This window comes from Monopterus albus, unplaced genomic scaffold, assembly GCF_001952655.1.
Source record: "Monopterus albus unplaced genomic scaffold, M_albus_1.0 scaffold48.1, whole genome shotgun sequence".
NCBI classification, from domain to species: domain Eukaryota; kingdom Metazoa; phylum Chordata; class Actinopteri; order Synbranchiformes; family Synbranchidae; genus Monopterus; species Monopterus albus.
Window position 1 is genome coordinate 1,627,064 of NW_018127928.1, and position 12,327 is coordinate 1,639,390.

Here is a 12,327-nt window from a genome sequence, read left to right on the forward strand (position 1 = left end):
CCTTGCACACACACACACAGAAACAACCCCTCCACCCTACGCTGCTGTCATCGCCCCCGGGGGTACCCTGCTAAGAATAGTGTATCCCAGCAAACCAGCACTCTTTCTCCCTCTCTGTGACTCATTCTCTCTTCTCCCCATTCTTTTCTTTAAGGACAGATGACACAATGTGGTGATTCACACCAGGCTGGGCACTCACATACTGTAGGCAGTTTCTATTGGACCATGTGTGGCTGGCTCACAGCGTGGGGTTAATTGCGAGCGGGGTTAACAAAATAGGAGGCAAAAATCAGTTTCAGAAGAGGCCGAGGACCCAGGAGGCTCCACTGAGATGAAGTGGAGCCCAAAACACAATGTGTGTGTGGGTGTGTGTGCACAGACCTGGGTCAGATATTGTTTGCAAATAATATCTTGCTGTTTGTCTTTATCTGTGCATTTTAAAAAGGTGCTGGGGTTTAGGTTAAGGACAGACAATGGCTTTATGGGAGTTTGAAAAAAAATCATGTGTAATTTAAAGTCCTTTCTTTGTTGGCCTGCAAGTCATACACAAAAACATACTTATGTAATCCATCAATTGATTAACTGATTGACAGAAAATTAATAAACAAAATGCTTTAATACTGGAATGGAACATTTATTTTCTGACCATATGAGGGCAGCAGAATAAGTAGCAAACACAAAATCGCTAAAATGTTCACTGTGACAGCTTTATAGAGTGACCAATATATTGACCATTTGATTGTTTCCAAATCCAGCAAGCACATCACTATTTATTGGGAGTCATGTTTGTGTCCATCAGTCCCACTTTCCAGGTCCTTTTAGCTCTATTTTGGTCTCCACCACTTCCTCAATGAAATATCTGGCTTTTTAGCTGCTGAAGTCTTGTCTCTGATCACTAGCTGGTGAACTTTGTCAAAGCAAAGCTGCACTCTTTCAGCTGAATTTCTTCTGTTTTTGATTTGCATGGATGGATTCATTTTGCTAAGCATTTGTAACATCAACATACCATGCTGCATTAGTACAGTACACTGCCATAAAGCCTCAGCTGTGGGTTATTAGGAAACACTATAGCAGTCAGTCACTTACTGTACAGTTTCTCCACAATTGCATTTTTGAAAATGGTTGTAACATTTAGCTGTTAATACCAGCTGCTGGAGTGTTCGTCTTCAGATGATTTAATTGCCCAGCAATTTTCTCCTGTCAAAAAAGCAATGTGTACCTCGGATGAAAACGAGCAAGCACAAGTGGGAGAGTTAATTAGCGACCTCGTTAGGGACCTGGAAGTGTCTGGTGAGGCCTCTGTGTGTGCTTGTGCATGTCTGTTTCTATCTGTCGTCTTTGTCTGCATGTCTGTGTGTGTACGTGTGCATTACCTGATGACTAGGAAATATGAGGAAGCTGGTAGTAAGGACCTAATCTCTCATTGTATGTATATTGTACATGGCTAGCTCACCCTGTGGCACTGACAGGATGTTCACACTGGGAGCCAGTGGAGGTGGCAGGTGTCACTGTGGCATCTACTGTAGATGGTGATGTGCACAGCTAATTTAAACTATGTGTTTATTAAGAGCATTCATTTTTGATTTGCTGTGTGAGATTTATCCTTGAGATATGTCAAACATAGCCAGAAGTAAGTACTAATTAAGTCACATAAATCAGACAAACACAAATCTAGTAGATACAAGCATTTCTATCTGCAGTCTTCCAAATAACTGTTAATGAAGTAGAAAACTTCCAATGTTTAATCGTGTCAGTAAATGTGCAAATACATGTGAATCTTGAATTGAAAATGTTTAGAAATGGCTTTTCTTAATTTCAGCCAGCAAGCGTTTTCATTGCCCACACATTGCCAAGCCTCACCAGTCACTCTACTCTGTGGGAAAGGAATCAATTTCTAGTGATTGTGACGACTGTGTCAGGACTTGTGACTTCACAGTGAAAATTAAATAAGCAAGTTTAAAGCAGAGCCTTATAGGTGGAAATTTCCATGTCTTGATCAGGTAAAATCAAGGTCAGGAGCCAGTAGATAGACCTGTGTATCATTCATCCATTTATTTAATTCAGTTTTTAAATTGGAAAAATCTGAGTTTCTTTTTGTCATTTTTGAATGTGTGTGCTCTCAGGGACATTTTTGCAGTGACGCATGTGCACAATGACTATCCTGTATTTTTTCCAGAGCTTTTGGGTGTGTAACGTGTGTGTGTGTGTGTGAAAGAGAGCAGCAGACTCAAAACAAACAGTAGCAGTGGCAGAACGTTCTGAAGGGAAATGAATCTATTGTGATGCCGTCTACATCTATCTACACATAACTGTACATGCATTTTATGAAATTATTTTACTCTAGTGTCAGTATTTGAATCTTGGCACTGATACCAATGTGATACTTTTTTTTAAACCTTACTTTACAGTGTTTGTTATCTAGGTTTTTCTGCTGTTGATTTTTTTTCTTTGACTCAAGAGCCTTCTTAAAACTGTACAGAAAGTATTGCAGTCGGTCGAGTCTACAAGCAGATATCACAGCAGAGATGAGCTGTAAGACTGATTTATTGAGACATGTCTTGCTTTGAAAATTATCAAATTACGCATGAGATTTAGGGTCTTGCAAAAATGTCACCATCATATTCCAAGGGCGTGTTAGAGAGTGGATGAACGGCCTGCTTGTGGTGCTCTGGCTGACTGAACTCTGTTGGTTTGGAGAGCAGTGCAGTAATTTGTTAAGACTGGGCCCTTGAATTATTAAAGGCATATGAGTGTAAATAATTCACTGATCACCAAACAGCATGACAGGCCATTCATCAGTATGTGTTACATTGTGTATGCGGGCATACTTGTTTATGTGTTTGTGGGAGGAGGTGGGTGACAGAGAGCAGGAGGTTGTAGGTTAGAGATGAGGGTTTGAGGAGGAAGCGGCCTTCAAATAAGTACATGACATGTTTTTTGCAGGCACATATGATTTTGTGTTGTCCCTGTTTTGCTACTAAGATAAATTTCTGCACCAGTGTACTTAATTACACTTCAGTGCACTAACACACAGAAGAGGGTAAGCAAAATGTTGGGTTTTGTTCTTTGAATTATCTGAATTAAAGTGCATCATCAAAACTTGTTTTGAATTGTTGTTTTTGAGGATCTTGCCTTGCAATGCATACCTTTTTCCATTTTTTTTAACCGTGTCTTCTCAATGGCAAAGTGAATATAGTGACAAATTGCCATAAATGGGTGGAAAGCATGCAAATGCAGCGAGGAGACAAATGTCCAACCTTGTGTTTAGTCAGAAGCTAAGGTCACCCACCCTCCCATCTATCACTGTTCTAATCAGCTCCACGCAGCCCAATGCATAGCTCAGTACCTGCTGCATAGATAACACCCAGAGTGGGAGAGGAGGAGAGAGATAAAAACAAAACTGATAAAAGATTCAACAAGTAAATATTCATATTGCTTTGGAGCACCTTGTGTTTTGTTTGGGGTTTTGCTCTGGTCCATATTTTTCAGTTTTTCTCTTCACCACCATCAACCACCCCTTACACACTTATATTCTAGTGTTTGCATGCTCTTAAACTGTGGAATGTTTGTTTTGCTTGTCAGGTGTAGACGAAAGAGTTTGACCTCAGATCGCAGAGCTGTATTTGAAGGTGATTGGCGATGAGTTATATTGAAACAGCTTTTTTTTTCCTGTCAGAGGTTCAGGGAGGGGAGATGAGGCAAATCCAGATGTCTAGCTCAGGTGTAATTGCAGTTGCACTTGTCTTTTCAGATTGCAACACCCAGGTGTATAATTGAAAAAAGACTGTCTACTATTTTCATTTTACTTTCTATCATTCCTTTTTGTTCTTCCTTTTAGTTCATTTTCACATAAATTGAAACCTACACTGCTTGTTACTTGATGTTTCTCCCTTTCATTCTTTTTCTACTTCCTTCTTTTCTGTCTTTGCGCTGCCAACGAGTGTTTTGTTTGCCCTTGTCAAGCGATCCAGAGATAGCTGAATTCGAGTCTTGCCCCATGCAATTAAAATCTTATTATTGTTGGAGTGTGACCTGGCCTAATTTAATTGCTGTACATGCTCAAAAATGATTAATAGATACAGTTTGTAAATAGCCTGGGCAATGATGATAACTCCAAAGATATGGTTAGTTGAGTGCATTATTTCTTGCTAAAATAAACATTTGGAAAAGGCATTTGGGCTGGCACATCGGATTCCTGATATGTTGGCGGTGTCTGATTGTAATAACTCTAAATGAAAGATCAAAGGACACAGCAGCCTCCCAAGGGAGAAAGTTTGCTCAAACTAGTGGAAGGAAGAGTTGTAGCTCATGCATATAGCCTATTAATCATTCAGCTTGCCTACCGTTACTACTTCCACACTTGTCTCCCTCCATCACTGCGTTATGTTGCCTGGCCGACACAGCCGAGGATATTTGTGACGAGACATTTTGTCCCGAGACAGAATGCAAGTGTTGCCAATACCTTGGTAGACAGTTTTAGAACATGTGTTTGTGTGTGGATACAGTTCATATTGTCTGGATGTAATTGCTGCCAGGACTTGGGTTTAGGCTTAAGAAAAGCATTTCAGAATAAATGTAGTCAATACAAAATCCGCCTAAGTATTGTCATATAAATCTAGAAGTGTGTTCTTGTCCCTGTGCATGTGCTTCTGTGTATCCCACTGTCCAGCAGTGCAAGGTAAATGGGTGTATGCTCATTAATCTCAGAGTGTGTGATGGAGCAGAATGGCCGGCCAACCTGCTGAATGTCTAAGCAGGCCACTGTGCATGTGATTTATTGGGTGGAGTGTACATTAGGGCCTGTTCGTAGCCATTAGCCTGGACAGTTAAGGACGCTGCCACCTCCTGCTACAGCCACAAAGACTGTGGGCGGGGCCTCAGGGTTACAGCCCACGGCTTGCTACAGTTTGCCCAGGATGTATTAACATCTACAAATGCTGTGTGAATAAAAGCTGATGAACTGGTGAGATTTTGATGTTGTTGACAGAACTGTTGGAAAGTATGGCATGCACACCCCTAAAGTTCATCTGTTTCACTGTGGATTTTCTGTTGGTGATGTTGCACTTGTATACGTGACACTCTTTTCTTCATGCCCGATATACTCAGTTCCTCTGTGCTCTCTTTAAAGAACAGAAATGTAAAGTGGCTTCATTTTCATGCAGACACTCCCCACAAAGCCACACAGCAGGTGTAAAAGACCCCTAAAGTTCATGAACTGGTGCAAAGGTGAATCATTGTTTTGGGAAAACATATGCAGATTAAAGAGAAAAACAAATGTACAGTATCTCATGTACATCATGCTCACTTTGAGGAAGCTGGTGTTTCCTTGGCTGAAGTCGTTGAGTGGGAGGGCTCACTATCACCACTGCCAAGATTGGAAGTTTGACTTCAAAATAAGAGTAGTCATGCTAAAACATGCATGCTCTTGTGCTGCAGTAAAGTGAGAACTTACCAAATAGCATATGTTATTAAAACAACCGGGAGAAGGAAAGGTCATTGGATTCAAAAACTGCTTTTGTGTAATTTTAACTAAATGTATACACACATTTCTGTTTGACCCCTTAACAAGCAGCAATATTATTTTCACCAACTGTTCAAAAGCACAAATCGCATTTCCTACAGAATTTAAAAACATGCATTTTACCAAGTTTGTGTTTCTGTCTGTGCCTCTGGATGCAATCTGATGGATTGTTTCAGGGCTTCAGCAAAAAGGAAGTTAGAATGTGTAGATATTAAATGAAGTCCAGCACTCATTTACTGCAAAACTGGGACACAGAGCTTAGACAGAAAGTGTTTAATGAACTTTACTAAACAAAACATTTATTTAGGCCTTGCAGAAGTTTAATTTGTTGTAACCAGATAATGTCTCTTGCTGAATATTTAAATAAAGTTGCATTGCTTTTCATTTACTATGTAGCCATGAAAGTTGTTTATGTCTGTGCATATACACTCATTTTATACAATATATGTGTATCATACCTGTCAGAAGTGTTTGTGAGTACAGTCTAGTCTATATAATCTGATAGCAGTCTGTGTTAGTGGCTTTGTGAATAAGCAAAGTGGGCAGGTGGGGTTTTGAGAGATGGTGAGGGGAGGTGGTGGGTCATGAGGGGTCACTGTTTTGGCTGAGGTAATCCATCCATTGTGCTGAACTTCTTCATCTGTATCAATTCATTGAAAACACACCGACCATGTGGAGTGAAACTGAGCCTGCCCAGTCCTTTTTTGACAGGGCAACAAGAGAGAGAGAGTACCGCCACACTGGGGGGGCAGGTTCTGGGCGTTTGGGCGGGGGTCCATGAGGAAGACTTCGGTGGGGGGTGGGGGGTAGCGGACCATGGGAAAAACACAATCCCTGGCCCCTCTATAGCACTTGTTCCACCCCACTTCACCCGCACACCCACCCTGTGTGTGCCACTTGTCACTGACCCTTGCAACCCCCTTCTTATTCTCCCCAAACCTTTGAGCCTGTCTCTCTCCCTGGGCTGCAGATGCATGTCAGCCTCCACCCCTAATGCACCACCACCAACACACCCCTGCCTCCTCCCCCCTACAACCACAGACCTCCACACTCTAAGGCTCCTGCCTCTGTCTCTCAAGCCCAGGGATGGTGAAGTGTGGTGGGGCAAAGGCTGCACCCAGACCCCTGTATCCTGTTCCACTAAAGAATGGAGCAAGGGAGTAAAGAATAACACAGAGGATCCCTTTTATTTGTGTTTGCACAAAGGCGAAGAAGGCTGGATCAAGCAGGGGAAAAAAGAGAAAACACAATGTGTGTCTGTGACTGTGTTGGCAGTTATTGTACACATGCTTGGGCTATGTGTATTACGTATACTGTGTACAGTATGTCTAGTCTTGAGGCTGTGGAAGGAGGGGGGAGGATTACTGCTTCAACAAACACCCTTAGTGACAGTATAGTAATTGGTCTAAGGCGTCTGTTCTCTTTGCCACCAGTGAAAATGTAAGCTTTCATTAAAACATACAGCAAAAATACTTGGAATTAATCATTAGCACAGATGATTAGCCCATCTTCTTTCAGTAATTGAATTTGTCATGAGTATCCTTTTCAACGTCGAAAACCACCATCTGATGGCGAAGGCAATCGCTAACAACTGCTACAGAAATATCTGTATTCCTTAATTCTTCTTCCTCTTCTTCAGCTTGTCAATCACTGTTGATGAACTGGAGCCAGATGATTAGGCATCAATAGTGATGTTACAAGATTGGTTTAATCTGTGATGAGGTGTTATCAATATCATTGATTAATTGTCAATGTGGATGCTTTAATCTGAAGTAATTACAGTAGAATGATTGGCTGTGCTTGCAACCTGTGTGGCCCCATGGCAGTGTTAGTGCTACACTTTCAGATATGCCAGCTGTTAAATAGTATGTGGCGCTTCTTTGCTACATAAAATGTAAAAACAATGGTAATTGCAACAGCACTGAGGGAGTTCTGCATTTTCCAAACTCATGACGCAGCACCTGGTGAAATGTAAATTTGCAACGCAGCATCGCTCTGCTTTTTCCTTAACTTAAGCTCTTCTTGAGCTGTAATGCTGAAGCAAGCCCACGAGTGTCTTCGAAGGGAGGAGGAAAAAGAGAGGCAGCCAGCAGGGGGAGGTAAGACAAAAGGAAAAGTGAAGGAGCACAAGAGAGGGAGAGGGTAGGTGGGAGTGAGTAAACAGAAGAAGGATGGGAGAGGAAAAAAGGATGGGGGAGGTTGAAGGTAGGAGGGAGGCTCTCTGCTGGGGCTTCTATTGATTCCACTGGTTTTTGGTTGTACATCAAGCGCGCCACAGCTGAGTGGCAGCATGTCTGGACCTCCTCATTTGGTGGCCGGGGAGAGGAGGGCAGGGTGGCAGTGGCGCTCTGGCCTCTTCTGTGTCCAGCTGCACACTCTGTGGGAAGTGCAGTACTGTGTTTTGGAGCTGATAAAACATACTGTACTTTTACACCGCTGACCTTTTTGAAGGAGGAAGTGTTGAGTCTGAGGGAGCGAGGGGAAAAGTGTTTATACAGTCAATTCACATCACATCAGAATCACATTTGTTTACTTTACAACCTTGCCATTAAAGAAAATTAGTGCTAACTTGCATTATTCAAGTGGGGCTTCTTCAGAAAATGCTTCATATTCAATTTTGAGGAAATGCACTTAAAACACAGACTATTCCATCTGCTAAATTGACATCATATTCTTAGCCTGAGGAGGGCTGATTGACTTCAATAAAATTACAGTGAGATACTTTCATGAGTATCATATTTTTCAAACGGTGCCTACAGTATTTTTCACTTTGTGTTCGTGAGCATTCACTATGTGCTCACTCTCCCTCTGAATCTGTAATATCAAGCTGATGAATGTGTGCACTCCACAGAGAATCAATTGGAAGAGAAAGAGAAGGAGGCTGTTAGAGCCTCCTGGGGTTGTTTTTTCAGGGTACATGTGTGTTCTCATTGGACATCACTGACAGACTCCCAAATTGTTGTTGCTAGGAGTGCTACACATGACATCTTTTTTGTGCTTGAAGGAAGCAGTTCATGGTCCCAATGAGAGTTTTATGCAATTTATTGAAACATAAATGTCCAAAAATTAACTGCCTATCATTTGACTACTCGAACAGACTTCACCCAGATTCTGTCTAAGCAACGCATCGCATTTAAGGACAAAACCTTGCTAAGCTGAGCAGCATTCACCTCTAAGCGGTGTGTGGAGTGTTATAAATAATATATCACTTAGCTGATTTTCAGTATCTAAGAGTCTAAGTGCACAGTCTATTTTGAGGGTGTGACACTGGGAAGGGCTGTGAAGTTTTCCCTTTGCAAAAGTCTCACTGTGCTGCTGCTGAATTGATGTGCTGCTCAGCTACAGTTTTCAGTAAAAGAACAGGAGAAACGGGAATGGAGAAAGGTGTGCAGGTTGTGTTGTTGGTATAATCCTTCTGTTACAGTACCTGTCTTACTGCTACTGTATGAGCATAGTGTTACAGCAGCTGGGGTTTGTTCTTTTGTAAAAGAGCACACTGCATAGTTTATCTCTTTAATTACAAAGAAATGCCAAGTGAAGCACAAAATGTAATTTTTTTTTAATGCAGCATGTTTCAGTATGCACTGTAGTTGTTGTTTTTATATCTCTGACAGTTCAGGTTTTAAGTTTTGGAGAAGTTTTTTTGCCATTTTTATCTTATTTGGAATTTTTTTCTGTGTGGTAAAGAGATGTTTTTTTCATAGGTCAATGTCAAATTTAAAAGTCTTAAATACCGGTGTTTTCTAAAGTTTGGTACCTCTCTTCTGTTGCCCCTGCTGTCAGCACAAACTCAGAATCACAATTAGGACTCCTTTTCTCACATTAAAACAAGCCACTTGCTATTGTTCAGTATTTTACAGCATCATTCATTACTGCAAACATAAGGCCTTGCTTTGTAAAAGTTTCTTTTTTATCACAATTCTTCTGTACCAGCTTGGATGTTTTCACATCAGCACGAGTATTGCTTTACATTCTGTTTGCTGTCAATCACCTGACACCCACAGGAAGAAACTGAAGCCTCCTCCAGGAAATAATCCTTCAGAAACATGCTGCTTTACAAACTGTACTGTCACATCCAGGTCTTTTTATTTAGAAAGTCTTTGTTAGATAGGACAGCAGTTACTTTTAGGCAAGATTTCAAACTAGATACTGTAAAAAGTTAAAATCAAAACAGAAGAAAATTAACGCTGAAGGTTTTCATTTAAAATACCATGTGTGTGTGGAGGTGAGTCATGCTTGGTTGCTTGATTGAATGGTGTTAGTGGTGATGGTGGAGGACAGATCAGGGAAAGTGTCCAAGGGCCCTCCAGTTTGCTCAGGCACCCTGACTTACCTTTATGCGTGCATGAGCCTCATTTCTGCAAGATGAGAAGGGGAAAAAAATGGATGTGGCGTTTGAGGGGGGTGAAGGAAGGAGAGGAGAGGTTGGAAACGGCAGGAGAGAGGTGGGGGGCATGCTATAGCTGCTCGGTCAGATCCGCTCACAGCTGCCTCCCCTTCTCAACGGCTCCTTGGGTGAAAAGGGCCCTGAGTGGCGAGCGGATCCATTTCAGCATGGAAATCCCATACACACAAAGCTCTGAAAGCTGCTCTTATGCCACATCTCAGTATCTCTTACCTGTTAGCCCAATTAATTATTCCCCCAAGTACAGGAGCCAGGGAAAGGAGACACCGTGGATGGGCCAGCAAGATAGGGCTGTACTCTCTCAACTGAACGAGAGGCCAGAGGAAGAAAGAGTGGGTGGTGGGGTGAAAGAGAGTGAGAAGAGGGAGAGAGCTCTCTGTCTGTTGTCTCTCCTTTTTTCTCTCAGTCTACAGTAGGAACCTTCAATCTCCAGTGGCTAATGTACTAGAAAGTTTCTCTTACAATGTACCCACACTTTCTTAGTCACAGTAGACTGGCTTGAAAGAGCTGGTAGCGTGGTTAATCACTGTTTCTTTAACTTTTTTCCCCACATCTATCAGTTCTAACCGTGGTGTGCAGGACACATGAAAGACTCCTCATCCCTTCTGAAAAAAAAAGTGAAGTTGTGTTGTTTCCATTGTTGGGGTTGTGCACCCTGGGGCATGCGGATGGCATTTTTGGCAGGAAAACCACTGATGCAGTGACCAGGAACTCCATTAAACACAGCACTCACTGCATGCCCTGATTGCTTCAGCCACAAGGCAGTGATGTGGCTTTGTGTGAGAGTACTGTATATAGTTGGCTTTGACTTGGAGAATATTTGTCAGTGTGATGTCTGGTCTGTTGATTTCACATTTTATTTTGACAAATAGTGCACAAAAACACAGAGTATTCTGAATTCATAGGCATAATCCTGTCCCAGCAGCAATTCCTTGACAGCATCCGTTCACCTTTGGTTTTGAGCATCCAGCTGCTTTCATGAACAAGCACTTCCTGGTTATACAGCACGGGGGTTTCCATGGCTATCAATTAGCCAATAGCAACGCAGCTTCTCAGAGCAGTGTGTTGAGAGCTGGGGTCTCTGGGGCAGCCTGTCTTTTTAAACAAGGCCAGACACTTCACAGACAGGGAGAGGGCCAATTAATTCTGCCGGGGGCAACGCTCCTAGGTTAGCATTTGCTTATAGTGATAAATTGGCGCTTTGTATCCACAGTAAACTACCTAGTCTCCCCCTGCTTTGGCTGGCTTGGCAGGTCCAAGAGTGATGTCATGGGGTTCAGGCTGATTAGTCGGGTGTGCCTCGTCCTTTTTCACGGGGTCACTGCACTTCTGTGTGTGTAAAATTAATTAAAAGCTGGCTGGGGTTAGTGTCCACGCTAATTTCAGCTCATCACTAACATCTGCTGAGGAGGAAAATGAGAGAGCATCAGTGTGGTACAAGGTGAAAGAGAAACCTTGGAATTTACAACATGGGTTAGCTGAATGGGAAGATGGAAATTATGCAGATGGTTCTTAATCTGTACAATTGTAGATCAGCTAATGTTCATTTTCCATAAGAGGACTGCATGTTGAAATAACATTTGAGTAAGAAAAAAGTCAGTCAGTTGGCACAATCAATTAAGAAAACTATGAGAAAGGCTTCTCATTATATAAAATTTATATAAAAGCAGCAACCAAAACAATCATCAGTCACCTAGAAATCACCCCACTGAGCTCTCTCTTTGATAACGCTGTCAGTAATGATAATCTAAGTACGGATAATAGCGTCTTGATGTAAACAGTGTACATCCTTATCCCCGCTCCCCTTTCCTTCACTTATCCCAATTTCTTAATGCTACCATGACTAGAAGTAGCCCCTGGTGACTCCATTTGTACAGCTATGTCGCCATGTGGTCTGAATTTAGCCATCCTTTATCTTCCTCTCCTATCCGGCTTCCTTTCCTTACTCAGTCTTTGCTAAGTGGTTGCATACACACATGTATTCAGAGTCCAGTGAGCACCAAAGCAGCAGTAACAAAATGGAGGAGATAGGAGGGTGCATCTCATTTTTTTTACACTTATCATTTAAAGAGTTTTCCAAGTGATTCATTATTTCTTCTGCTACAGTATGTCAGACATCCTGCAGCCTTCCCCTTTAAAATCTCCTCTATACAAAAAAGGTTGATCATCTTCCTTCCTTTCTTTTTTGTGAGCGGCATGAATGAAAGTCACAGCCAGTTTCCTTTTTAATACGACCATGGCAAAAACAACAATCACTAGAGCAACAAAACAACCTTCAGTTGCTGAAGCAGGATCTTTGATTTGGAATATCAAAGGGGAGTACGATCCCTGGGTCTCTGTGGCTCCCAAGGTTAAAACACCCTGATCTGCTCCACCTGAATCTCATTGGCTGGCTGTTCGG

General features: G+C 42.0%; 1 long non-coding RNA gene across 1 annotated transcript in view; it reads left to right on the plus strand.

Annotated features, from left to right (window-relative positions):
* The window catches only part of LOC109960488 (uncharacterized), a 31,412-nt gene that overhangs the window by 2,643 nt on the left and 16,442 nt on the right, over positions 1-12,327 (plus strand). The gene's annotated exons all lie outside the window — the stretch shown is intronic.